At 36.0% G+C, this 27,519-nt stretch overlaps 1 long non-coding RNA gene across 5 annotated transcripts; it reads left to right on the top strand.

Annotated features, from left to right (window-relative positions):
* Window positions 1-14,763: 14,763 nt before the first annotated feature.
* Window positions 14,764-22,809, top strand: LOC120074593. 5 transcript variants are annotated; one of them, XR_005481022.1, is made up of 7 exons: window positions 14,764-14,952; window positions 15,056-15,130; window positions 15,229-15,608; window positions 16,735-17,351; window positions 17,431-18,140; window positions 18,233-20,876; window positions 21,197-22,809. It is a non-coding gene; the product is annotated as an uncharacterized LOC120074593 (long non-coding RNA). The 5 variants fall into 5 exon arrangements; XR_005481021.1 differs by having other exon boundaries at window positions 15,229-15,413; window positions 15,533-15,608; window positions 16,735-18,140; window positions 21,197-22,808; XR_005481019.1 differs by having other exon boundaries at window positions 16,735-18,140; window positions 21,197-22,080; window positions 22,210-22,807.
* Window positions 22,810-27,519: the final 4,710 nt, after the last annotated feature.

Raw genomic sequence — 27,519 nt, 5'->3', positions numbered from 1 at the left:
CTTTTCTTTCATTCATGTAATTCTAGTTTTAAGTACCGTCATACCTTAGGTACTACTGCTCATATACCTTCTCCGTATACTTCAGTATTGAGCTGCTCGAATACCTTCTCCGTGTACTTCAGTATCAAACTATTCAAACTCTAAGACAAAGCTTCAGTACCTTCTCTGTGTACTTCAGTACTGAGTTATTCAAGTTCTAAGACTGAGCTTCAGTACCTTCTCCATGTACTTCAGTACTGAGTTATTCATACTCAACTTGCATATTCTTAGCTCTTAACGACTTAGTTGCCCAAAACATTCTATACTAACACATCATCATGGTCATTGAAAAGCATAGCATAAGTATAACATTAATGTGTGATGCATTGCTTGGTAACTATTTGAGAATAGTTGTCATAAATAGCTTTCGGTAAACATGCAGTTTTAAACATTCATAAGCATTAGCAATTTACTTAAAACTTGTAAAGCACTTAGAGTCACTCATAGTCTTTGGCAATCCTTTTCATGTATATGCTTACTGTGCCTTGAACACTTAGCCAAATTCTTAGGCCTTAACTTAACTAGGCAGCAACTACATACCATGCATCCATGCCTTGCGTTAGGCGTTCAAGCCTCCTACGCGACCAAGCCTTCAGCTCACGCCTATTGCTCTTCACATGGCCCATCGCATAGCAACCTTTGCGCCCATCATCTAGCTCATGCGCCCGTCTTGTGGCACATCAATGCATGCCCCATGCATTCATCTGGTTGCGCCATCATTGATCTCATGCGCCCGTCTTGTGGCACATAATGCATGCCCCATGCATTCGTCTGGTTGCGCCCATCATTGAGCTCATGTGCCCGTCTTGTAGCACATCAACGCATGCCCATGCGTTCGTCTGGTTGCGCCCATCTTGTGGCACATCAATGCATGCCCCATGCATTCGTCTGGTTGCGCCCATCGTTCAGCTCATGCGCTCATCTTGTGGCACATCAATGCATGCCCCATGCGTTCATCTGGTTGCGCCCATAAACTCCCACGCAACCTTGCACTTACGACTTCAATATGCATTGCATAGTCTAATAATTCTCAGCGCGTCCTTGCGCCAATTCAACCTCCAACACATGTGCTCAACATCATCGTCAAGCCCTTAAAGCTACTTGCTTGTTCAACCCAAGCAGCTGCCTGCTTGCTCAAGATTCCAAATTTAACTTACAATTTTAATAACTAATTTTCCAAGCCTTTTCTCAAGAATTTCCTTCTACAAACATTCTCTAAAATGTCTTAGCAAGCTTAACTTAAAATTTCAACTCAAAATTCTTCGTGGTTGTGCAAGAATCCTCAGATCATCAAGACTGGCCCGACTTATCCAAGAATTCGAGCTCTAGCCGGATTCTTCATACTCTAGCTCAATTCCGCTAGAATCTCCCTCCGGAATTTCAACCTCAGTAACTAGACATATTCAGGGTTTGAATGGCTCTTAAATTACTTCATTTGCACGAGCGAACTTCTCCCCACCTCTGTTTAAAGTCGAGCTTCCCCTTTTTAAACTAACAGTTGTATGTTCTCCTTTTAACATCAAGTTGCCACCTCATCCTTAAAGGATAATATCAAACCTGAGTATGATAGCTGGCTTAGCTGAACAATCACCAAGATGATCTTTCCCTCTTGGTTATCGATGCAAGGGTCACCTCCCAAGCCAACGCTTGCAACCACATAGCTACATACCTCCTCGATGCATCGCCCAACCTGGCTAACGCTTAGTTCACTTAGAGGCTATTGCGTCCCTCCTTTGGTCGCATACTTCTAAGCCAACGCATGTCCTAGCCCATGCATAGCTGTCTTATCATATCAACCATGCATTAAGCCTTCCTCGTTTCATAACATAACTTTAGCGTGCATCACATACTCCATCGTCTAGCTCGTTGTCTAGTACTGCGGCCGCATAGCACCATTGCATAGCATTGCTGCATAGCACCATCGCATAGTGTTGCCACATGACACATCGGGTAGCATTGCCGCATACCATCGGGTAGCATTGTCGCATGCCATCAGGTAGCATTGCCGCCTGCCATCGGGTAGCATTGCCGCATACCATCGCGTAGCATTGCCCCTTTTACTACCCAATCAACCAGAGCGCGTAACTCCAATGCCCAGCGCCTATGTCTGCGCCACTTGAGGCTGTCGCATGCTTTGCCAACCTCTTACGACATAGGCTGCCACATGCCTTATCAACGCATCATTCCTTTCAACTCATGCGTTCATCCTAAGTACCAACGCATAGTTTATCCTTGCCTTCAACACTTAGCCTCTACAAGCCTTGGTTGCTACATACGCAACCTCATGTGTCCACACTTCTCCATCAATGCATGCCTAGAGTTTGCTTCCATACTTAGCCAATTTTTTTTATTGTTATATTATCTAAAACTCACCCAACTAAGTATTTCTAATACTTAAAATTTTCTTCCTCCATCTTCCTACTTTCGTTACCTCCTTTCATAATTTTACTTAACATGCATGTTACTCATTTTGTAGGAAAAATGGAGTACGGGGTTTACACATAATATATCTACAGTGAAGGGAGTTCAACTATGGGCTTTAGTGAAGTGACCCATTAGTTAACGAATGGGAGTAGTTAGATCGGTCTAATGAGTTTAGCCAATTAATCTCGAATTGTTGAAGCCCATGATCTATAAGTCCACGAGGTCCCTCTACTAGCTCGGAAATGAATTAGCTCTAGAGTAGCGTGATAAGTTAATTTGAAACGTTCAAATTAGAATCAAACGGAATTGGAGAAAATATATTTAAATATGATTTAAATATATAAAGATGAATTTGTGTAAAAATTAATTTAATATTGGATATTAAATTAATTACAATTATTTAAATTGTTTAAATAATTATTTATTAATTTATTTAGAAAATTAATTATAAATTAATAAATTATTTTAGAAATAAAATATGATTTTAAAATCAAAATAGATTTTGGAAATTGAAAAATTACACAAAATTGAAAAATGGGCTTTTCATGTTCATCTTCAACTAGCTTACAAGGAACCCACCTCTTCCTTTGGTTTACTCCAAGCATGAGCTGCATCCCATACAACACATCTCTTTGCATGATAATCTGTAATATATTGAAGAGATTGTAATGAAGAAAAGTGGGATGAACCGATTGAATTTTTGCTGAAAAATTCGGATGAAGATGGTGTTCTTCAATGGGTTGGTTTAATGAGCTTTCTCCATATTCCCTTTGATTCAAGCTTATTTTGAGTCTCACGACTCAATTTAGAGTATCAAGAGAATAGTAGGGAAGATCTTGTGGTGGTCTACACAAGGATTCGGAGGATTTAGCAGCTGGAAATAGAGATTTTGATGGTTCAGTTAAGATATGTTCATGAAATCCATTAAACTCTGTTTTAACATGTTTCTTTTATGCCAAAATTAATCAATTAGAATGCTTATGGATCCTGAAATCTTCCGCTGCGTGATGGTGTCGATCCAACAGAATTTTCTTTAAAATTCTCTATAGATTGCATGCCCAATTTTCACTCCAATATCTTCATTATATTGCAGATCAACATGCAAATGAGAGAGTTGCATGAGTTGCAGCTCATGCTTGGAGAAGACAAGCAAAGATGAATGCTTTTTGTGTGAGCAAGTAAATAGATGTATAATGGAAAATCAAGCTTTTCCATTTCGTGTTTTGTTTTTTCTACATTTCCAATTTTATCATAAAATCAAAAATGATTTTATAAAGTCTATTTTGATTTTAAAACTGAAAAAAATTAATTAATTTCATAAATTAATTATTAAATAAAACTTGATTAGTTTAATATCAAATATTAAATTAATTTTTACACATATCCATCTTTATATATTTAAATCATATTTAAATATATAAATTCTCCTATTCCATTTAATTCACAAATTAAACACGTAATTATATCTTATATAATTACTAATTCCATTAATTATAATTTGAACGTTTCAAATTAACTTGTCACGCTATTCTAGAGCTAGTCCGTTACAAGCTAGTAAAGGGACCTCATGAACCTACAGATCAGGGCTCAAACAATCCGAGATTAATTGGCTAAATTCATTAGACCAGATTAATTCTCATTCATTAACTAATGGGTCACTCCACTAAAGCCTATAGTTGCACTCCCTTCACTATAGATATATTATGTTCACATTATTTAACATAATCAGCAAGTCGACCCTTCACAGGTTGTTCGTAACAATGGCTGGATCAAATATCTGTTTTACCCCCGAGATTACATCGTATTCCTCAAGTTCCTATTGATCCTCTAATGAACAACTGGTTTGTGATCCAATCACTAAACCAAACTCTCTCAGGCTAGTGAGAGAATGGGGCCCCTTGTTCAAGACCTGGATTCAGTACTTGAGAGAACAATCTTTCCCCTATCTCTAAATTAGGTAGATGTGAACTCGGCGCTGTTGAGTCAACCCTCACCTATGTAAATCTAAAGGAAATCTCAAATAAACAAGATTTCATAGTTAGCTTAGGATTAAGATCAAGTTACCTAGGTCATCTAGGTGAATTAGTCAGTCTTATACAGTAAACAACGTTATAAAGTAAGAGTAACTTATTTCTTGGTCATGATCTTATGCAAACTCATTGCATAGGACGCCCCCACTCCTCATGTCATAACATGTACGAATTATGATCACATTGTATGTAGCACTTTACAACTCTTTGTAACAACTACAAAGTAGGCCACATCCAATGGTGTTACCAGAATAAGGTATCCAACCTTATTCAAGCACCATAGATCATTTTGACTATTTACTCGAACCTGATCCACTCTTATGTCTCCACATAAAGTTCAAATACTCGTACAATAGTCATGGGTCTTAGTTATTGGATTTAGACTTTCATACAATTTATGATATCAATAATAAGTATATTGATTAAAGAAAATGTTTATCATTTTACAAACTGCGAGTTTTAGGACATAAAACCCAATAATACTCCCACTTGGACTAAAACTCCAGTAGATCAATATATACAAATATATACAATGTTGAGTTTACATGGAGAGAATAAAATGTACAAATATAATAAACTAGGGCATTACAATACCCATAAATTCTCCCACTTGCCCTAGTGATACAAAACTCGTAGACCTAGTCTTACAAGGTGACCCTCGAACACTTTAGCCGAGAAGGCCTTCATAAATGGATCAGCTAAGTTGTCTTAAGAAGTAATCTGGGTGACGATTACGTCTTCTCTATATACAATCTCCCTGATGAGATGATACTTCTGTTCAATATACTTTCCCTTTTTATGGCTTCGTAGTTCATTTGAATTTGCAACTGCTCCACTATTGTTACAACAAAGAGTGATAGGCATATATGCGTATTAGGAACTACTTTCAGATCTGTCAGGAACTTTCTGAGCCATACTACTTCTTTTGCTGCTTCACTTGCAGCTACATACTCAACTTCTATTGTGGAGTCCGTAATACAACTCTGCTTGATGCTTCTTCACACAACTGCTCCTTTGTTTAGAGTGAATACTGACCCTGAAGTTGACTTCCTCAAATCAATATCGGTCTGAAAGTCAGAATCAGTGTATCCAGTAAGGATTAGATCCTCATCACTATACACGAGCATATAATCTCTCATTCTCCGAAGATATTTGAGAATGTTTTTAACAGCAGTCCAATGGTCATGACAAGATTGGACTGAAATCTGCTGACAATTCCTACGACATAGCATATATCGGGGCGAGTACACAACATTGCATACATCAAACTCCCAACTGAAAATGCATATGGAATTCGATTCATCTCCTCAAACTCTTAAGGTGTCTTAGGACTCTGTTCCTTAGACAGGTGAATTCCGTGCCTAAAAGGTAAAAATCCTTTCTTGGAATTTTGCAATTTATATCTAGACAACATCTTGTCTATATAAGATGCTTAAGATAATGCCAATGTTCTGTTCTTGCGATTCCGAACTATTTGGATTCCAAGTACATACTGTGCTTCTCCCAAATCTTTCATTTGGAATTGTGAATCCAACCATCTCTTAACGCCAGCTAGATATTCTACCTCATTCCCAATGAGTAGAATATCATCAACATACACACCAAAAAAGTGACAGTTTTGTTGACGGTTTTCTTGTATACACAGGGTTTCGTCAACTTTTGTTAAAAGCCATAATATTGATCACAACGTCAAATTTCATATTCAGGATCATAGAAGCTTTTTTTAATCATAAATGTTCGATTAAGCTTGCAAACATTTTGCTCTTGACCCTGCTGTATAAACCCTTCTAGTTGAGACATTTAGATACTCTTTTCAAGATAGCCATTCAAAAAAGCTGTTTGACATCCATTTTCCATATTTCATAATCATAAATGTGGCTATGGACAGAAGTATTCTAATAGACTTTATTCATGGCAACTAGAGAGAAGGTTTTTTAAAAATCTACCTCTCTCTTTGGGTAACCCTTTTGCCAAAAAGTCTAGCTTTGTAGGTCTATACCTTACCAGCTTGGTCTTTTGCCACAAGTCTAGCTTTGTAGGTCTGTACCTTCCAGCTTGGTCTCATTTCCTTTTGTAGATCCACTTGCAACTGATGGGTTTTACCACTGCTGATTGATTTACAAGATCCCAGATAGAATTGAAATACATAGATCCATTTCAAGGTCCATGGCTTTAATCGATTGGTCTTTGTCCACATCGTTCATTGCTTGATTAACACAATGGATCCTCTAAATCATCATCTGATATAATGAGTTGAGTTTCAATTAAACCCATGTACCGGTCAGGTTTGTTGCACAACCCTCCCACTACAACGAGGCATTCTCAACTCTTGAGAATGATGTGGAGTATCAGTTTCATCAACAACTCTTGTTGATGTACCTGCTCTATCAACAACTCTTGTTGAAGGACCTGCTTAGGGGTGTACATAGTCCGGGTTGGCCGGGTTTAGAAGACTTCTGTGGATCAACCCAAAATTCAGGTTGGCTAATAATGAACCCTATTAGTTTCTTTTTTGGGGGGTCAACCCAACCCAACCCAACCAAAATTTTCGGGTTGGTGTGGGTTGAGTCACCCGTTCTTTCTGAGAGAGCGAGATATTGAGAGAGAAAGCGAAATCTGAGAGAGCGAGAGTTTCCCAGTTTTTTTCTTTTTAACTTGGGAGTTTGTAAAGATCATGGTCGCTCTCTCCTTCAATCTCGCTCTCTCCTACAATCTCGTTGTCATCTCGCTCTCTCCCTTCAATACCTAATTTACGTATTAGTCCTATATATATATATATATATTCGAGTCGGGTCGGGTTGACTCGACCCTGAAATGGGGTAACCCCGGACCCAACCCAAATTTAATATTTTTTAACATTTTTAACCCAACCCAACCCAAAATAAAATCTAACCCATCCCAACCCTTGCAGTTTGGGTTGGGTAGTCCGGGTTGGTCAGGTTATCGGATTTTTTTAACACCCCTAGACCTGCTTGATCAACAACTCTTGTTTATGCATTTCTCGTTTCTCTGGACATTTCTTCTATTACAAGCTTACTGCAAGGTTGATGGTTCTTTATATAATTTCCTCCAAGAAAGTTGCATTTTTCGATACAAATACTTTATCTTCCTGAGGATCATAAAAGAGACCATCTTTTGTTTCTTTTGGGTAGCCTACAAATAGGCATACTTTTGAACGCTGTTCCAACTTTTTAGGATTTTGCACCAACACATGTGCTGGACAACCCAATATTTTGAAGTGATATAAATTTCCTTTACGTCCTCTTCAAAGCTCGTAAGGTGTTTCAAAAACACTTTTTGAGGGAACTATGTTCAAAATACACACCACAGTTCCAACTGCATGTCCCCAAAAAGAATTTGGTAACTGAGCATAACTCATCATGGAACGAACCATGTCCAACAAGGTTCTGTTTCTCCTCTCTACCACATCGATCTATTGAGGTGTGCCAGAGGTTGTGAGTTGAGACTGAATTCCTTGTTCTATCAAATAGTTATGGAATTCCATGTCCATATACTCACCACCTCGATCTGATCGAAGTGTTTTAATCTTTTTACCTAATTGGTTCTCAACCTCAGCCTTATACTCTTTGAACTTTTCAAAAGTTTCAAACTTTTGGTGCATTAAGTGAACATGCCCATACCTGGAATAATCATCTACAAAACTGCTGAAATATTCATACCCTTCTCTTGCTCTAACATTTAAAGACCCACAAAGGTCTGAGTGAATCAGCTTTAGGGGTTCTTTGGCTCTAAGTTCTTTTCCAGAAAAAGATATTTTTGTCATTTTACCCTCAAGACAAGACTCACATGATGGTAATGAACTATCTTCCAACTTATTTAGAAGACCGCTCTTAACCAATCTTTCAATCCTGTTGAGATTTATATGACCCAGTCTCAAGTGCCAAAGATAGGAATTTAGAGAAATCTTCATTTTCTTATGAGTCCCAACCGTTTTAAACATCTCTATGTTCAAAATAGCTTTGACCTCAGTTGGTTTTAACATGTACAAGTTATTTTCTAATTTTGCAGAGTAACTCTGTTTATTTCCCATATTGATGAACACTTCATCATTTTCAAAATAAACTTTATGATTTTATTCTAGAAAACAAGAGATAGATATTAGATTCCTTTTCATAGAAGGAATATAATTTACATTTTTCAAATAAATGTACTTATCTCCTATAAATAACTTCATATCTCCCACTGCTTTGGCTGAAACAATCTCCCCGGACCCTACCTTAAAGATTGTTTCACCTTCTGTCAACTGTCTCCAGGAACTTGTTTCCTGTGAGATAGTACATACATGATTAGCGGCACCTGAATCAATTGTCCAGATTTTATCGTTTTCCACTAAACATGCTTTGATAACAACTAAATCATATTTATTTTGTTGTTCGAATTCTGCACTTTCATCTACATAGTTCATAATTTTAGATGAGTTGGGAGATAGAGGACAATCCCCTGTTAAAACACTTTTGGTGTAATCAACCGCTAGTAATTTGTTTGTCAATTTGATTTTACTGTTATATAAATTGGAAGTGAGTATTCTAGAATTCGACATGCTGATAAAATTCAAACAAATTCTAATTAGCAAATTGTAACTAAATCCAAGATCAAGTTTTAACAAAAAATAATAATGTATCCATAACCATTATTTATTTGCAACGATACTTTAGTGAGTCAGAATATGTTCTACCGAAGGGCAGTCACATACTCCTTTACTAAAACAAACAAATTTGACCAAACACTATCTCTGGAATAACTCTTATTCCTATTGTCTCCGGAATAACTCTTATTCCTATAATCGTTTAGTTATCGAAATTCATTTTCAAATTTGACCAAACACTATCTCTGGAATATGTGTTACCGAAGGGCAGTCAAATATATCTGTAGTGAGGAAGAGTGCAGTTGGGGGTCTTTAGTGGAGTGTACCCACAATTAACGAATATTGATTAACTTGATTAATGAGTTTAACCAATTAATCTCATATCGTTGGAGCTTCTGATCTACAGGTTCACGAAGTCCCCTCGTTAGCTCACTAGAGGATACTTTGAATTGTTTTAATTTGAGAAAACTATATATTAATGAGATTAATATATAATTAATTATGGATATGATCTATAAGAAAGCAATATTTGAATAAGATTCAAATTAATTAATTTAAGTGAATTAAATTCAAAAGAATGAATTAATATAGAGATTTTGCAAATATACATGGGATGTATATGATAACTAAATATATACATTAAATTGGGTTTAATGTATAAGTATTTATTTAATTATTGTGCAAATTAAAATTAAATAAGTGTTATTTAATTGGGCTAATTCATTAAATAACCATTATTTAATTAAATGAGCTAATTAATTAAATAAATGTTATTTAACTATAGAAAAGGAAAATATATTGGGAAGGGGCTTAGCCGCCTCCCCATGGCCCTTTGAGAATACATTGAATACACAATTCTCATTGTAGAGAAACTCTGACAATACACAACTATTAGTATTATTGTGCAAAATTTTCTTTAATCCTTTCTATTCTCCAAAACCTTATTCTCCTCCCCCTCTCCCAATAGTTGGATACCACTTATCCCTCTATTGGAATCCCAGAGAATAACAAGGTAATTCTCGTGGTAATATTCGAAATTGCTCAAGGAGTTGTTCGTGATCAAGACCATCTGGAGATCTGTTCGTTGGAATCTTAAAGAGGATTGCTTGTGGCACTTGGGGAATCTACAAGGCAAAAGTTGTTCAAATCCTTTCCCCAATAGCATGTGAGTTTACATGTTTATACATTCTATTTAGTACAATGATTTTGTTTATTGTAAAAATCGATTTGAGGGATGCAAGACATTCTAACAAAATGCTTATGTTGCATGATTCGATCCCTTCAATTTTGCATACTAGGATAATGACATATTTGACCCATCCCATATGACAATTTTGGATGTGGCAGACTTCTTTGAATCTCCTAAAGAGAAAATCGGCAGAATTGATGGAATATCAAGTGTTTCCTTTGACTTTGAAAATATCTAGACTTAATGTTGTTGTTTTTATTCATCTTCATGTTTTTTCCTCTTGATAGATGTAAAGCTTTGTATATTCAAAATGTTGTTTTTTCTTATTTTTCTTAGTTTCTTTTAATGAAGAAACCTGAATCATTTTTATATGTTCGGTGACTAAAAAATGACTAAAGAAGAACTATGTCTAGCAGGCAGTGCAACTACACATACAAAACTTACAAGTAGAAAATATTTTCCAAACTGACAATACTCGAAGTAAAAGTTAATACAATATCAGGTTTTATAAACCTAATTGAAGGGTTTGGAAAAGAAAATACTATTTTGCTCAGCGGAACAAAATTTACTATTGACAATGCATCGTCTCTAGTCAATAAAAAAGAAATCTACTTAGTTCAAAGATATACGTTGCAATGGTTATCATATTGAAACTAATAGAAAGTATAAAATGGAGTATCTTTATATCATATCTATTGTCTCATATGAAAAAAGTATACTGGAAGATTTATCTGCTTTATCTTCTAGATTATATTATACTCATATACGAGTAATGGAAACATATGCAACAAAGAACTTGAAGTTCATGAATCCAAACATATTTACAATTTGGCATGACAGATTAGGTCATTTAGGATCTATAATGATGAGAAGAATTATTGAGAATTCAAATGGACATCCATGGAAGAACTAGAAGATTCTTCAATCTAATGAATTATCATGTGATGCTTGCTCTCAAGGCAAATTAATCATAGACATCACCTGTCAAAGTGGGGACTGAATCACTTGCATTTTTAGAACAAATTCATGATGATATATGGGCTATTAACCCACCAAGTGGACCATTTAGATATTTTAAGTATTAATAGATGCATCCAGAAGATGGTCACACGTGTGCTTATTATCAAATCAAAATCTTGCATTTGCAAAATTACTTGCTCAAATAATTAAGTTAAGAGCACAATTTCCTGATTATATAATTAAGACTATTTGTCTTAATAATGCTGGTGAATTTACATCCTAAGCTTTTGATAATTATTGTATGTCAATTGGGATAAGTATTGAACATCCTGTAGTTTATGTTCATACACAAAATGGTTTAACAAAATCATTCATAAAAGGTTTGCAGTTAATTGCTAAACCATTACTTATGAGAGCTAAGCTTCCTACATCTATATGGGAACATGCTATTTTTGCATGTAGCGTCATTTGTACGCATCCGACCAGTATCTTATCATAAGTACTCGCGATTACAATTAACTTATAGCCATGAGCCAAATATTTTCCATCTAAGATTTTTTTGATGTGTAGTATATGTTCCAATTACTCCACCACAACGTACTAAGATGGGTCTTCAAAGGAGGTAAGGAATATATATAATGGATATGATTATCCACCAATTATCAAATATCTTGAACCTCTGATAGGTGATGTATTTACTGCACGATTTGCTGATTGTCATTTTAATGAGACAAATTTTCCAATATTAGAGGGAGGAATTAAGAAGTTGGAAAAAGAAATTACATGGAATGCATCGCTACTATCTCATTTAGATCCCCGTACAGATTAATGTGAACTTGAAGTTCAGAAGATAATTCATTGCAAAATATAGAAAATCAGTTACCAAATATATTTATAGATGCAAAGAAAGTAACTAAGTCACATATACCAACTCCAAATGTTCCATAAAAAATTGATATCCCAACACAACAAGTTGTCACTAATGAGTCTAGAACATGCTAGAAGCATGGTAGACCAGTGAATTCCAAAGATAAAAATCCTTGAAAAAGAAAAATAATTAATAGTCAAGAAGACTTGGTTGAGGATGTAAATACACATGAAGAAATTCATGACATGACTAATGAAGAAGGTGGAATACATAAAGATAATAATGAGATTTCAATAAACTATGTCATGATAGGAAAAAGATGGAACCGAACGCATATAGTTATTGATAACATTTTTCACATAATGTTGCTCTTGATATTATATCTTAAAATGAGGATTTTGAACCAAAATCTGCTGAAGAACGTCAACATAGAAAAGATTGACTTCAGTGGAAAAAAATCAATCAAGGCAAAATTAAACTCACTTTCAAAATGTCAAATTTTTGGACCAATAGTCTGAACACCAGAAGGTGTCAAACCTATGGGATACAAATTGAGATTTTTGAGGAAAAGAAATGAAAATACTAAGATCATAAGATATAAAGTAAGACCCGTTGCACAAATTTTTCACAAATATCTGGTATTGATTATGAAGAGACATATTCTCTAGTGGTGGATGCAATTATATTAAAATATTTAATTGGTCTGACTATGTATGAAAGTCTGGATATGCATCTTATAGATGTAGTCACAACATATTTATATGGATCTCTTGATAATGATATTTATATGAGAATTCTAGAAGAATTTAAGGTACTTGAAACATATAAATCAAATTTTACGGGAATTGTATTCAATAAAGTTACTGAGATCGCTATATGGATTGAAACAATCAGGACGAGTGTGGTACAATCGCATAAGTGGATATTTGTTGAAAGAAGGATATCAAAACAACCCAATATATTCATGTGTTTTTATAAAGAAATCACAGTCAGGATTTGTTTTTATAACGGTATATGTTGATGACTTACATATAGTTGGGACTCCCCAAGAGTTTTCAAAAGCAATAGAATATCTTAAGAAAGAATATGAGTTGAAAGATCTTGAAAAAAAATAAAATTTTTCCTTGACTTGTAAATTGAACATTTAGCAGACGAGATATTTGTTCATCATTCAACTTATACAGGAAAAGTTTTGAAAAGATTTTATATGGACAAAGCACATCCATTGAACATTCCAATGGAAGTTCGTTCACTAGATGTGAAGAAAGATATATTTCAACCTCGAGATGATAATGAAGAACTCTTTGGTCTTGAAATACCATATCTTAGTGCAATTGGTGCATTTATGTATCTTGCTAATAATACAAGACCAGATATTTTGCATTTTCAGTAAATTTGAATGGAATTAATCATATACTCTGTTATCTCCAAGGAACGATCAACATGGGTACGTATGTTTTATTCAAATAAATCAAATTTTGATCTAGTCGGTTATGTAGATTGTGGATATTTATCTAATCCACACAAAGCTATATCTCAAATAAGTTATATGTTCACATGTGGAAGAACTGTTATATCATGACGATCGATGAAACAGACCATAACAATCACTTCCTCAAATCATACTGAAGTTCTTACAATTCACGAGGCTAGTTGAGACTGTGTATGACTAAGATCAATGACTCAGCATATTCGTGGAACATGTGATTTTTCTTTTAGTAAAAATTTTCTAGCGATATTATACGAAGACAACACAATATGCATATCCTAAATCAAATGAGGATATATTAAAGGAGATAAAACAAAACATATTTCACCGACGCTTTTTTACACTCACAATCTTGAAGAAAATGGCAACATCACTGTACAACAAATTTGTTCGAAAGATAACCTGGCAGATTTATATACAAAGGCATTACCTATCGCAACCTTTAAAAAACTGGTGCACAACATTGGAATGCAGCGACTCAAAGATCTCAAGTGATGTTTCCATGAGGAGGAGTAAATATATTAGATTATATGAAATATATACTCTTTTTTCTTCATTAGGATTTTTTTTCCAGTGGATTTTTCCTAGTAAAATTTTAACGAGACATATTTCATATATATATATAATGGGCATCTAACGGAGAGTATTATAATATGTTAAATTAGGTGTAATGTAGATGCCCATTATTAGTGTCCTTTAGCCGTCCATGTGTCTCAAGATTACATACTATTAATGTTCATGTAATTCACCTTCTACTTGTCAAATTACCTATAAATTGTGGCATTTAGTGGGTTTTGAAAAACACACATATCGGTCACCAATCTAAAAAGATTGAAGAAAGTGGATAAATTCATTCTTTTTTATTTTATTTATTTCTATTTTATTATATTATATTTGTTCCGTATCCATATTTTGATTGTGCTTAGCAATGCTCCTTATATTCAGGACACACTAATTATTTTGGAAAAGTTTCCTCTTCTCAACCTTAAAAACGGGTTTTCATTTTTATAAAAAAAAAAAAAAAAAACGGCGCGTTTACATTTCCTTTTTTAAAACACGCAGAATTTTCCTTTTTTGAAAAAAGCAGAATTTTCCATTTTTTAAAAAAGCAGAATTTTCCTTTTTTAAAAAATTAGATTTGATTATTTTAATTTTGGAAAAGCCTTCTCTTTAAATATAACTCCTTAGTTAGCTCAGTTTGAGCAAAACGTTTCTTCGAAATCGAAGCAAAAACAGAGATCGTCTATATTGACAATGGTGTCGACGGCGAAGGCACCGGCGAACAGTACGACGGTGGCTGGCGTCGGCGATACGTCTCTGGTGGAGGCTCTGCCTCAGGATATTCTGGTTAGTACCTCATTCATTCATAGCTTCGATGATGTATCTAATTTCATATTCCCTTTCTTCGGTGAATTGATTTCCCCCGTTTTTTTTCCCTCTTTTCCATCAGATTAGGGTTATTTGCAATGTGGAACATGATGATTTGAAACAGCTAATCCGCGTTTCCAAAACAATTAGCGAAGCGGTAATAAAATCGAATCAGTATTTGTAATTTCCTTTCATTATTTGATTCAATTCAAATGATTCTCATCGATTTAGGGTTTCCATGCCATTTGTTTACAGACTTTGATTGCAAAACAATTTCATTTTTCTTATTGCACTCCATCCTCAAAGAAATTCGTCAACTCCATCGATTTAAAAAATGCTCCTTCCAGAAGGCGATTCAGAACTCGATTACACAGAAAGTTGCTGGCGCAGATTTCGGTAGCCTTATTTGCCGAAGAAGATTAGTGGCCACTGAGACAGATGTGAATTTAACAACCTGTATTTAGATATTTAGAACAACTGCGCAACAACCCTTAGAAGTAAATATCTTATAGTAGATATACTGATAATTGTTTGATCTCTTTTCACTCTTGCTAATCAGATATAAGAAAGGCCAGGATGTGGCATTTGTAACTACTTGCAGTCTGCAAATATAATGTCCTCTCCTTCACTTTGAGGTAATGCATGTTGTTTCCATTCCACATTCATTTTGTACATTTTAACACTTGAGGGGTGTGCTTTCAATTGAATTTGGCAATTAACATCATCTGTTCTTCTTGACAAAAGGTCATTCAATGTATTTTATGCATTCTCATAAGTTACTTAGTCTCCTGCTTTTTCAGTTTTCAATTTAGTGTGTATTTATAATATGTTGGGATAATAATTTATTTTCTCATATCAAGAAAGAACTTTACATTGATGAATACAAGCTCCCATTTGGAGGGAAAAAAAACAAACAAACTAAAGGGAATTTGAAAACCCCCAATTTGTACAAAAACTCCAGTTTGTAAAACAAATTTTCTCTTGAAGTTATGAAATTGTTGCAATTAAGCCCTACTTTTATAACTATCATATCATATCGGTGGTGGTTATTGGTATTGTTTGTCATTGCAAAACATTTTTCATTTTAATGGATTGTGTTTGGTTTGGAAATTTAACAACAAAATAAATACCAAATATATGCTAATGTTTGCATACAAATAGAAATAACTATTATCGTTTCATTGGTGTGTATACACGCTAAATAGATTGTTTCCTTTTCAAAAAAAAAAAAAAAAAAAAAAGGAAAAAGAAATAACTTGATGAAAGCGGCCTTGTTTCCTTTGGACTCTTCTAGTTTTTATGGCTGCCTATATTTCAATGGATTCAGTGGTTACAATGCACTAGTTGAGTTGGTCTCCAAATATGGTTTTAGTTTTATGGGTTGCTGGTTTTCTTGTCGGTTGGAGTTGACTCTCTCTCTTTGCTTGCCTCTTATTTTTGCCATCATCACATGGTTGTTTGTTCTTATTATTGTTTCATTATATATAGTTATGTGAACATAAATACAAATTATAATTTTATGAAATATAATAATATTGTTCAATTTTCCATTGCAAAAAAAGAAACTTTTTATGGATTGTGTATGCTGTATAAATTTAACAAGCATGGCTTATCATGCATTTCAAAAAATTAAGTTCCTACTCATGTAACTTTCTAGAAGCGAGGTTAAAAATAAATGTGATTTAACATCTGAGTATGTATATTCTTATTCTGCATGGTGTGTCTAATTCTATTACAAATTACTCTCATGATCAATTGTAGGATCTCACAGTTATACTGTCAACACTTCTCCCAGTTGTGTGCATTAATAAAGAAAGCAAAGAGTCTTATCTCTCAACAGGATTAAAGGTATGACCCGCAACTATGCACGTTTTCTTGACCAAAAATATATTTTCATTGAGAAATGAACACAAATAAAGGTTCAGGATTCAAACTCTCAAGGGTGAGAAAAAAAAAAAAAAAACAAACAACTAGCTCAACAAGGAGAAAAACAACCAGATTAATTAAGAATGAACATGAAGAAAACCAGATTCAACCACAACAACAACAACAACAACACAAAAAAAAAGAGAGATAGAGAGAACAGGAAGAGGGTGGATAACGGACTACGTTTTCCTGTTTTTGGAATGTTGTAATTTAAATTATAAGACTTCACTTTCTATTGACTGGGGAATAGTGTAGTTTAATGCAAATGTACATTTGCATAACAATTATTTCTATATTAGCTTGAGAGTATGTATATTAGGTGCTATACTTTTGAAACTTTTTGAGTTTTAATAAGTCCTTTTATTTCTCTCTTTACATACTCAGAAATGCAGATTAAAAGAAGAGCCTTTAACTTTTGGTGCTCTTTGTGTTCTGAAGCACCTCTTGCCAAGGTTTTTTGGCCTGCTTATATTTAACCAACCATTTAGTTATTCCTTTTGGTTCCTGATTTGACTTTCTTATAATATCTAGGTCATCCGAGGCCTGGCAATGGTAAAAGGCCTTTAGTTACTGAAGCTGTTAAGTCGTTACTAGACGAACAAAATCTAGGGGTTAGAATGACACTTTCAGAGCTATGATGTTACACACATTTTTTTATCTTGTTAAGAACTTGAGAAATGCTCTATTTTATTTGGTACTAAAAATGTCTGTTACTTTGTTGTTGATTGTGGTAATGGCATCACATTTCTACCTGGTTGGTTCATCTGGAGAGATGTTTGTTGAGTATCTCGTGCGCCACTTTGCCATCAAAATTGATAGAAATAGAAATGATCCTGGAAGCTCAAAGGAGTTAGCTGGGTTGAATAGTGCTTTTATTCCTTTACAGTACAAGAGAATGGAGGTTTCTGTCCTTTCAAAATATTCATTTTGGTTCTCGTACTTTCAAAATATTCATTTTGGTTATGAATTTATAACTTTAGTTAATATTGGTCCTGTACTTTGAAGAAATGACCATTTGGCCCCTTTAGTTGCATGAGATGTTACCTTTATTTATCTGATGTTTTCACTACAGTCACTGTTCTTTGATTTGCTATGATAGTCTTGAATATCACATTAGAGAAGAGCTAAATAGAACAGCTGCTGCACGAACAATGGTTGGAAAAATTAATCAATATTGGATCTCGATGCCAAGTAATGTTGCCTGAAGCTCAAGCAGATGAGGCATCGGGGCCTTTGATAAGGTGAACTTGGTTTTCTTTTTATACTGCTATTTATACGTGTCTGGTGTTGGTGATTTACCCTAAACATAAACAATTTCCAACCACTTTTTCAGCTGCCCAACAATTCAGCAAGAAGCATTTTATCTTATCAAATCATATTATGGTGTTTTACAGGAGGAGAAGGGTTAAAAATTTCCTTGTGATTTGTTTTGAGGAGTTCAAATTGTTGGTTTATTTTCTTTCTGGATGGCTTGTGGTGTATTATTTTTTGCCTAAATGACTTGTGTTTCCTTCCTTGATATTGTGCACTTGGTTTTGAAAAACTTTCTTTAGCAATACTTGTACATGGAAGTATTAGACTCCTATTTTTCCTGCTTCGTTGGGTATTTTCTGTGTGCTACTTGGATAATCTAATAGTCATCTCACGTAAATTATTAACGGATCATGGGTCAGTTTGTGGTTTATTAAGTTCATGACGTTTTTATTTTTTGCATCTATAGGTAATGAAGAAATATTATTGAGAATGTGTGCCAGCAAGATCAATTTTAATTTTTTTTTTAAATTTTTTCAATAAATAAACCATGACAGACATTTAATGTCGATTATTGATCAACTTCAAAGATGGACCAACATCGAAAAAGATGTCACTAAAGGTTTTCGATGTTGGTTTTCAACTGGGCTATAATGTCCGTTAAAATCTGACATTAAAGAGCTTTAATAACACTTTCTTTAATGTTGCTTGGCCTATAATGTCGGTCTTCATCTGACATAATGGCCCAGTTTTGTAATAGTGGGCAAAATCTTTTAACAATTTGTAAGACCCTAGTCTTAAGAATTGTTGAAATTAGGGTTTTGCACTCTAGGGGCATTTTTGTCTTTTTTATTATACCCTAGGGTTTCTCTTTTCTCTATTTAAGCTGGTGGTCTGTTGTATTTCTTTGTAACAGTTTTCTAACAAGAATTCCTTTATCCCGTGGTTTTTCTCTTTAATTAAGGTTTTCCACGTAAAATCTTGGTGTGTTATTTTTCTTTCCCTACTCTATTTTTCATCATGGTATCAGAGCATGGAGACGAAACCCTGGCCACCATTGAGGAAAATCCAATAAGAGAATCTCAAACCAATAATCCAGATATAACCAGTATTATCCAAAAAGCCATTGATAGGTACTTCTAATCTCTTCTTCCCCACTTTCGTGAAGACTAGCCGCCGTCGCCCTACCAACTGCCGACCGACTCCTTCGAAGACGGAACTACCAACGACAGCAACCAGCGACCAACGACCCTGCAGCTACTCATCTGATTCGGTCGCGCTCAGACGAAGATGACCAGCGACCGGTCGAACGAAGCCGAGATCTATCCGGTCGCTCTCAGACACAGTCGAACGAAGCCGACCAGTCCAGATATGCGATGCCCAGCGTTGACCAGTCCAAATCTGTGATGCCCACCATCGACCAGTCCGTGCTCAACAGTTCCCATCTGTTGCCATTGCCGTCGTTCTTCTCCTCTCAGATCGGTGTCTCATCTCAGCCAATGCCACACCAAAAGACAGATGGAAGAAGTGTGGGTGTTTTTCAACCTAGTATGAGCAACCGAATGAGGTAGTTTTCGCCGACCATGGGTGAGTTTGGAGGGGGAGATTCTTCATCATACGACCAGGAGCAAGGAAGTATAATCCCCAAGACCAAGTTACCTAGTTGTAGTTGCAGATTAAACGACAGAACGAGATGTTTCAGTAGCAGCTAGCTGCTATTGGGGAAGCCCTAGGATCGACATCCAAGATCCAACCAGATCTAAACCCATATCCTGAAAACTCTAACTTCGTTCCCTACTTACCCCTCAAATTTATTTCTGGAGCTATAGGCAATTCTTCTAGCTTTATTATAGGAGAAAAGTTGAATGGTGATAATTATTTTTCTTGGTCCCAATCTATTAAAATGGCCCTTGAGGGCCATCACAAATTTGGATACCTGACAGGTGAAATACCAAAACCAAGGATCGGTGATCCCCAAGAGCGAATGTGGAAAGGAGAGGATTCTTTGTTGAGATCGATTTTGATTAGAAGTACGGAACCTCAGGTTGGAAAACCTTTATTGTATACAGCTACAACTCGTGATATTTAGGAGGCAGCCCAAAAACTCTACTCCAGGAGACAGAAGGCCTCTCATTTATATACTCTATGTAAGCAGGTCCACGAATGCAAACAGGGAACAATGGACGTTACTGCTTACCTTAACAAGTTGTCTCTCTTGTGGTAAGAGATGGATTTGTGTCGGGAAATGATTTGGAACTGTCCTTATGAAGGAGTGTTACATTATCAGTCTGAAGAAACAGATCGCGTGTATGACTTTCTTGCAAGACTCAACTCTAAATTTGATACAGTGCGAAGTCGTATATTGGGGACCAGACCTAAACCATCCCTAATGGAAGTCTGTTCTGAAGTTTGCCTGGAGGAAGATAGGTCGAGGGTCATGAACAGTACACCTGTAACACCATCAGATTTCGCTGCTTTCAAAACTTTAGGCCTTGTCCAAGATAAATAGAACAGTAAGTCGCCCTCAGTGTGTGAACATTACAAAAAAACCCGGCACACGAAAGATCAGTACTGGAAACTTCATGGCCGACCGCCAAATGGTAAGAAACGACAGCCAAGCCAGGCTCTTGTAGGTGAATCTGTTACTGGAGATACTTAACCTCAAAATCAGGAAACCACTCAGAGCACTACTACTACAGTGGGTGTAAGTGCAATCGCCCATTCAGGTACTTTCCACTCCTTTGGCCTTATGAGTATAACTGGTAATAAACCGTGGATATTAAACTCAGGAGCCATAGATTACTTAACTGGCTCCTCTGATCAATTTTTGTCTTATCAACCTGGTGTTGGAAATGAAAGAATCAGAATTGTAGATGGGACCTTTGCCCCCGTTGCTGGAAAAGGACGGGTGTCACCTTTTGTAGGCTTAATCCTCTAAGATGTGTTGCATGTGCCAAAAGTATCTTACAATCTGTTATCTATTAGTAAACTTACAAGATATTTGAAGTGTCGTGTTATCTTCTCACCTGATGATGTTGTTTTTCAGGATCTGAGCTCGGGGATGACGATTGACACTGCCCCGCATGACAGGGGATTTCTTTCTGACAAATAAATCAAAAGTTACTTCAGTTTTCCAACAATTTTACAATTCTATAGAAACCCAGTTCAACGCCAAAATCTTTATTCTCTGGAGTGATAATGGTCGAGAGTACCTTAGTAACACCTTACACGAAGTCCTAGTCTCCAAAGGTGTTGTCCATCAGAGTTCCTGTGCGTACACTCAACAAAATGAAATGGTCGAATGGAAAACCCGTCACCTTGTTGAAGTTGCCCGATCACTTATGTTGTCAACTTCACTTCCTTCTTATATGTGGGGTGATGCTATCTTGATAGCAGCCCATTTAATAAACCGCATGCCATCTCGGGTCCTAAAATTCCAAACCCCCTTAGATTTCTTCAAAGAGTCTTACCCAAACTCCAGACTTCTTGCTGATGTACCCCTTCGTGTTTTTGGCTGTGTGGTGTTCGTCCATACAAACGGACCTAACCGTACCAAGTTTACCTCTCGAGCACAAAAATGCGTTTTTGTAGGATACCCTCTACATCAACGTGGGTACAAGTGTTGTCATCCTCCTTCCAGAAAATACTTTGTCTCTATGGATGTGACATTCTTTGAAGATCATCCATTCTTTCCCAATGGTTCTCTTCAGGGGGAGCATTTTAGTGAAGAAACCAATTGGGGTCCCAGCCTTTCTACCTTACATGAACCTGAACCCATCCTTGATGTCAGTATCAGTACCAATGCACCTATCCTCCCAACCAAATAAGTCCCTTGGATCACATACTTTAGGAAGAATCTCAGGAAGGAAATAGCGTCGTCTTTTATTTCTCCAGCTCCAGTTCATGAGTCTGAACAGAGATCAATTCCAGGTACTAGTAGTCCTATCCCTGATCATGATAATAAATGTGATAAAACTGATGCTTGTGTTGAAAATGTTGAGAGAAAAAGCAAGGAAGATAATGACAGCAAAGATGTGATTGAGGTCGATGATGGTGCAGAGACAGATGATTGTGTGACTCTTGAGAACATGGTAGAACCTGGAAAAGAAGCGTTTCTTATTCCTGCTGAAAAAATTGTTGAGAGTGGGAAAATAACAGAACCGGAGGGTGAATGTAGTATGTTAGAAGAAAGTAAAGACAGAGATGAATCTCTTGATCTTCCGCTTGCCCTAAGGAAAGGTACTAGATCATGTACTAAATATCCGTTGCAGAGTTACTTGTCCTATAGTAATTTGTATCCTGAGTTCAAAGCCCTCACTACAAAGCTAGACATAGTGGTGATACCAAACAATATACACACAGCGTTGGAAAGTCCTGAATGGAAAGTCGTAGTTATGGAAGAAATGAGAGCTCTCGAGAAAAATCATACGTAGGATCAAGTCAATCTTCCAAGTGGTCATAAAGCAGTCGGATGTAAATGGGTGTTCACAATAAAGTATAGGCCCGATGGAACAGTTGACAGATACAAAGCCAGATTAGTTCCAGGTGATGGACGCATGCGACCGTAATGCTGTGAACTTAATGCTTTTTTAACGCAATCTAGTACATTTTTATCAATGCAAATCTGCATAGTTTAATAACTTAGCATTGTAATAACGTGCATTTCTACCCATTATCACACTCCCAAATTTAAACAATATTTGTCCTCAAGCTAAAGATTTCCTTTAGAAAGTCGACTGCAATCTCTTTTCCTAGATTTCTCAATGATGCCTTATTCAAATCTTATACACCAAAATTTCATTAATTCTCATCCAGGTCTCTTCTTAAAATATTTCTAAAATCTAGGGACTGCAAGTTCAACCTTCAAAAAGACTATACTAGATTTCAGGACATTGCATGATTTATTTCAAAAAAACTTTTTCACTAGGGTGTTAAATGCTTCTTATCCTTGCATATTTTAGACATTATTATTTATATTTTTTTTTCTCTCTGACCCTGCACTGATTCCAGTGCCTTGCATTCATTTTGGTTTGCCCCTACGTGTGTCATTCGGACATCCAACTACGAGCAGGGCGTTCTTTCTCAGACTAAACTCATACCCATTTGGCAGCGGAGTTGCGGTCATTTTTTATGGGTTGATTACGATTCCTACATTCGTTTTGGCTTGCCTCCACGAGTGTCATGCGGATATCCAACTACGAGTAGGATCCGATCACAACGTTATGATTTTTTTTATAAAGACTAAAAATAGTAAGATCGAAAATGAATACTGCACCCCCAAATTGAAAATGCGGCAATCTTCTCATTGCCAAAAGATTGAAAGAAGTCATGTGATGTTCTTAGGAAGTTTCATAAAGGGTCAGTTTGAAAGAAAGCTAGCAGACCACTAACTTATAGAAATATTTCATGAGGTGACTGTCCTAAAATTAAGTTGACTCTAGTGTATACGAAAAAATAGAAGAATGCGTTTCATCATTGAAATCATAATTGACAAAGAGAAATCATGTGGTGACTTACTAAATTGATCAATGTTAAATGATTGCGGTAATCAAAGGGGATACGGTGATAAAACTTTCAAAATTAAAATGCAGTGCGATAACGAAATTTGGAATGAAGTCAAGGAAAGATACAACCCCCAAATTTGCACTGTCGTCCGCATTATTTGTTGACGCATCTTGCTTTGCGACGGTCTACTTCTTTTGGATTGTGAGAAAAAAATAAAGTAGTTGCGTCTTCGTGTAGCGCCTCTGCAATTGTTTACCTCGATCGTTTGCAAAGAAAAACATTGAGAGGGTCAAATAATTAAAAAAAAAAAAAAAAAAAAAAAGGAAGTTAACCCTAGATGATTTTCTGTCGCATGTCAGCGTAGGGGGCACTCCATTTTCCTTCATTCCGGATTTCTCAGGTCTACAGAGGTCTTTTCTCGATGAAAATCACCCCCGCAATATGCTTTGACTCTTTGCCCATTAACCTTGAATGTACGGGTCCTTTCCTCAGTAATCAGATCAACCGCACCATGTGGGAATATTTCTTTAATTATAAAGGGTCCGGACTAGTGCGATTTTAATTTGCAGGAAGGAGCCGTAACCGTGAATTGAAAAGCAAGACCTTTTGTCCGACGTGGAGATTTTTACCGCATAGCCGATTGTCATGCCAACGTTTTGCTTGTTGTTTGTAAATTTTGGCATTTTCATAAGCTTGCGTTCTCCACTCATCAAGCTCGACCAGTTGTAGTTTTCTTGCTTCCCCTGCTGCTTTCAAGTCAAAGTTAAGTTTCTTCACTGTCCACAGCACTTTGTGCTCCAGCTCTAGTGGTAAATGACATGCTTTACCAAACACCAACGCTTACGGAGACATGCCTATCGGTGTTTTGTAGGCAGTCCAGTATGCCCATAGCGCATCGTCCAACTTAGTTTCCTAATCTTTTCGCGAAGGCTTTATCACCTTCTCCAGTATCAACTTGATTTCCCGGTTGGACACTTTAGCCTGACCATTCGTCTGTGGATGGTATGCGGTGGCCACTTTGTGGAAGATGTTATATTTGAGCAGCAAATTTTTTACGAGGTAACTGACAAAGTGGGAGCCTTAGTCACTTATTATGGCACGTGGAGTGCCAAAACGCGTGAAAATATTTTTCTTCAAGAATTTGGATACTATTACCGCATCGCTTGCGGCGCATGCTACTGCTTCTAACCACTTGGACACGTAGTTAACGACTAACAAAATATACTTGTGACCATTCAAAGGTGGGAATGGTCCCATGAAATCAATGTCCCAGACGTCGAACAACTCCAGTTCTAAAATGATGTTAATGACCACCGGTCACACTTCATCACGTAGTCTCTGGCATCCTTAAATAGTGTTGGCCAATAGTACACACTTTGTAATACTTTCACTGCGGTGCGCTGCCCTCCAAAGTGTCTGCCATATGGTGAATCATGACATTGCGATAATATGCGTTGGTTAGCAGTATCCGGTACACACAATCGCATAATCTACTCTGACCTCCTCTTATACAGGTTTGGTGTAGGATCTAAAGGCAACACTAGAGGGAGGTGAATAGGGTTGACTACCAATTTTTAAAAAATAATTTTATCTTCAAACAATGCTCAATAAAGTTAACCCACTAATTTGATTAAAGAAAATTTATGCAAGACAAAACTCATGCAAGTTATGATAACTTCAAATTTAAAGACAATTTAACAAGGATAAATTTAAATAATACACTAAAAGTTAAATCATGCAATTAGGAAATATTAAAAAAATAACTAAGACAAGAAGCAAAAAATTGAAAACAAGAAATAAAATAGAGAGAGGAAGAGAAAACACCGGGAATTATAGTGGTTCAGCAAATTGCCTACTCCACTCCCAAGACTCCTTGGGTATTTCACTAAGTGATCCTCTTGCAGGTGAGAACCAAACCGACACACGACCCTTTTTTTCCTAGGCTAAAGAGAAACCCAAGATCCTTTTTATTGGTTCAAGATCAAACCAATTTCTTTTTCTCACAACCCAAGGTGTACCCACACCTTAATCCAAGTCCCAAAAATTAAAAGAAAACCTGACAATATTACCTCTTAAAGGCTAAATACACAAGATGAGCACTAAAAAAAACTCACAAAAATAACTCTAGGTCAATTTAGGAGCAAAGAGGACAAGAATTTGAGAGTAGAGAGAATTGAAAGCTTAAGACTTGATAGCTTTTGGTGTGTGAATGAAGAGTAAAATCAAGTCAAATTTATATGCGAGGGGGATAAATTTTGGCCATTGGATATGATTGCAAATGAAGGGTGGAGATTGAATAAAAATAGAAAAGGAAAGGATTTGAAATTAAGAGAGGAATTTTGAAAGATTGGAATTATTGAGATTTGGAGAATAAAAAGATTTGAAAGATGAAAATTTATGAAGGAAATCAAATTTGAAAAGGCTGAAATTTGGTGAGAATTTGGAGAAAATTGGATCAGGAAATTAAAGAAAAATAAGAAAATGAAAATGAACATAAAAAATAGTCGGATGATATGAGCACCACGTGCACAGGGGAGGAGATTGAGCGTCACGCATTGCATTCTGTGAAGAAACCACAGGCACGTGCGCGTGTTCGCGCGTGAAGCTGGGTGATCGTCGGATTTTCTTTTTCTTTTTCTTTTTTTTTTTTAATATCAACTGCCACTTGTCATTATCTCATTCGTCTACGGTCGCCACGCCATGCCACATCATGTGCCACATCAGCAAAAAGTGACCGGTTGGAGCGCCACGTCATCTATATCAACCATTTGTGTGCCACTTCAGTCACCACATCGGATGCCACGTCAGCAAGGTGCCACGTGTCATTGCTACATTGGATTTCCTCTCCAATCTTCTTTTGCTTATAACTTTCTTGTTTGAACTCCGATTTGAGCGATTCAAATTGCGTTGGAATCGTCTTCCCGAGCTCTACAAGATAGTGACTCTGAAACACTGAAAATGTTAGTACAAAAAATCTGAGTTTGTTATCATCAAAATACTTTGTTTGATTGAAGCCCTAAAGCTAACAATCTCCCCTTTTTTATGATGACAAACCACCACAATACTAAAAATACTTCTCCCCCTTTTGTTATCAACAAAAAGATATACAAGTGATTTTTCTCCCCCTTAACCATACAAATAATGCTCTCCCTCAATAAATTATAACACATAAATTCATAGAAATATGAATAATGCTCCCCCTATCAAACATAATTAGGCAATTCTAATAATACCAAGTGCAAGTCTATTTTTACAAAAGGCTTCTTCATTTAATGCCTTTGTAAGAATATCTACTACCTAGTTCTCAGTATTAACATAATTAATGACAATATTCTTATTTTGCACATGCTCTCGAAGAAAATGATGTCTAATATCTATATGCTTTGTTCTAGAATGCTGAATGGGATTTTTAGTTAAATTAATTGAACTAGTATTATCACAAAAGATTGGTACTTGTTCAAAATTTAAACCAAAATCACGCAACGTTTGTTTCATCCATAAAACTTGAGAACAACAACTAGCAATAGCAATATATTCAGCCTCAGTGGTAGATAATGCAACAGAATTTTGCTTTTTACTATACCAAGATACTAAAGAACTACCTAGAAAATGACATGTTCCACTATTACTTTTTTTTATCAGTTAACCAGCAAAATCAACATCCGAATATGCAATCAAATCTAAATATGCATTTTTAGGATACCATAAGCCTAAATCAACGGTACCAAGCAAATATTTAAAAATTCTTTTTACAACATGCAAGTGTGATTCTTTAGGACATGATTGAAATCTAGAACACGTGCATACACTAAACATAATATCAGGCCTACTCGCAGTTAAGGAAAGCAAGGATCCGATCATACC

Source organism: Benincasa hispida, chromosome 3 (genome assembly GCF_009727055.1).
Source record: "Benincasa hispida cultivar B227 chromosome 3, ASM972705v1, whole genome shotgun sequence".
NCBI classification, from domain to species: Eukaryota; Viridiplantae; Streptophyta; class Magnoliopsida; order Cucurbitales; family Cucurbitaceae; genus Benincasa; species Benincasa hispida.
This window is presented reverse-complemented; position numbering and strand designations above follow the sequence as displayed.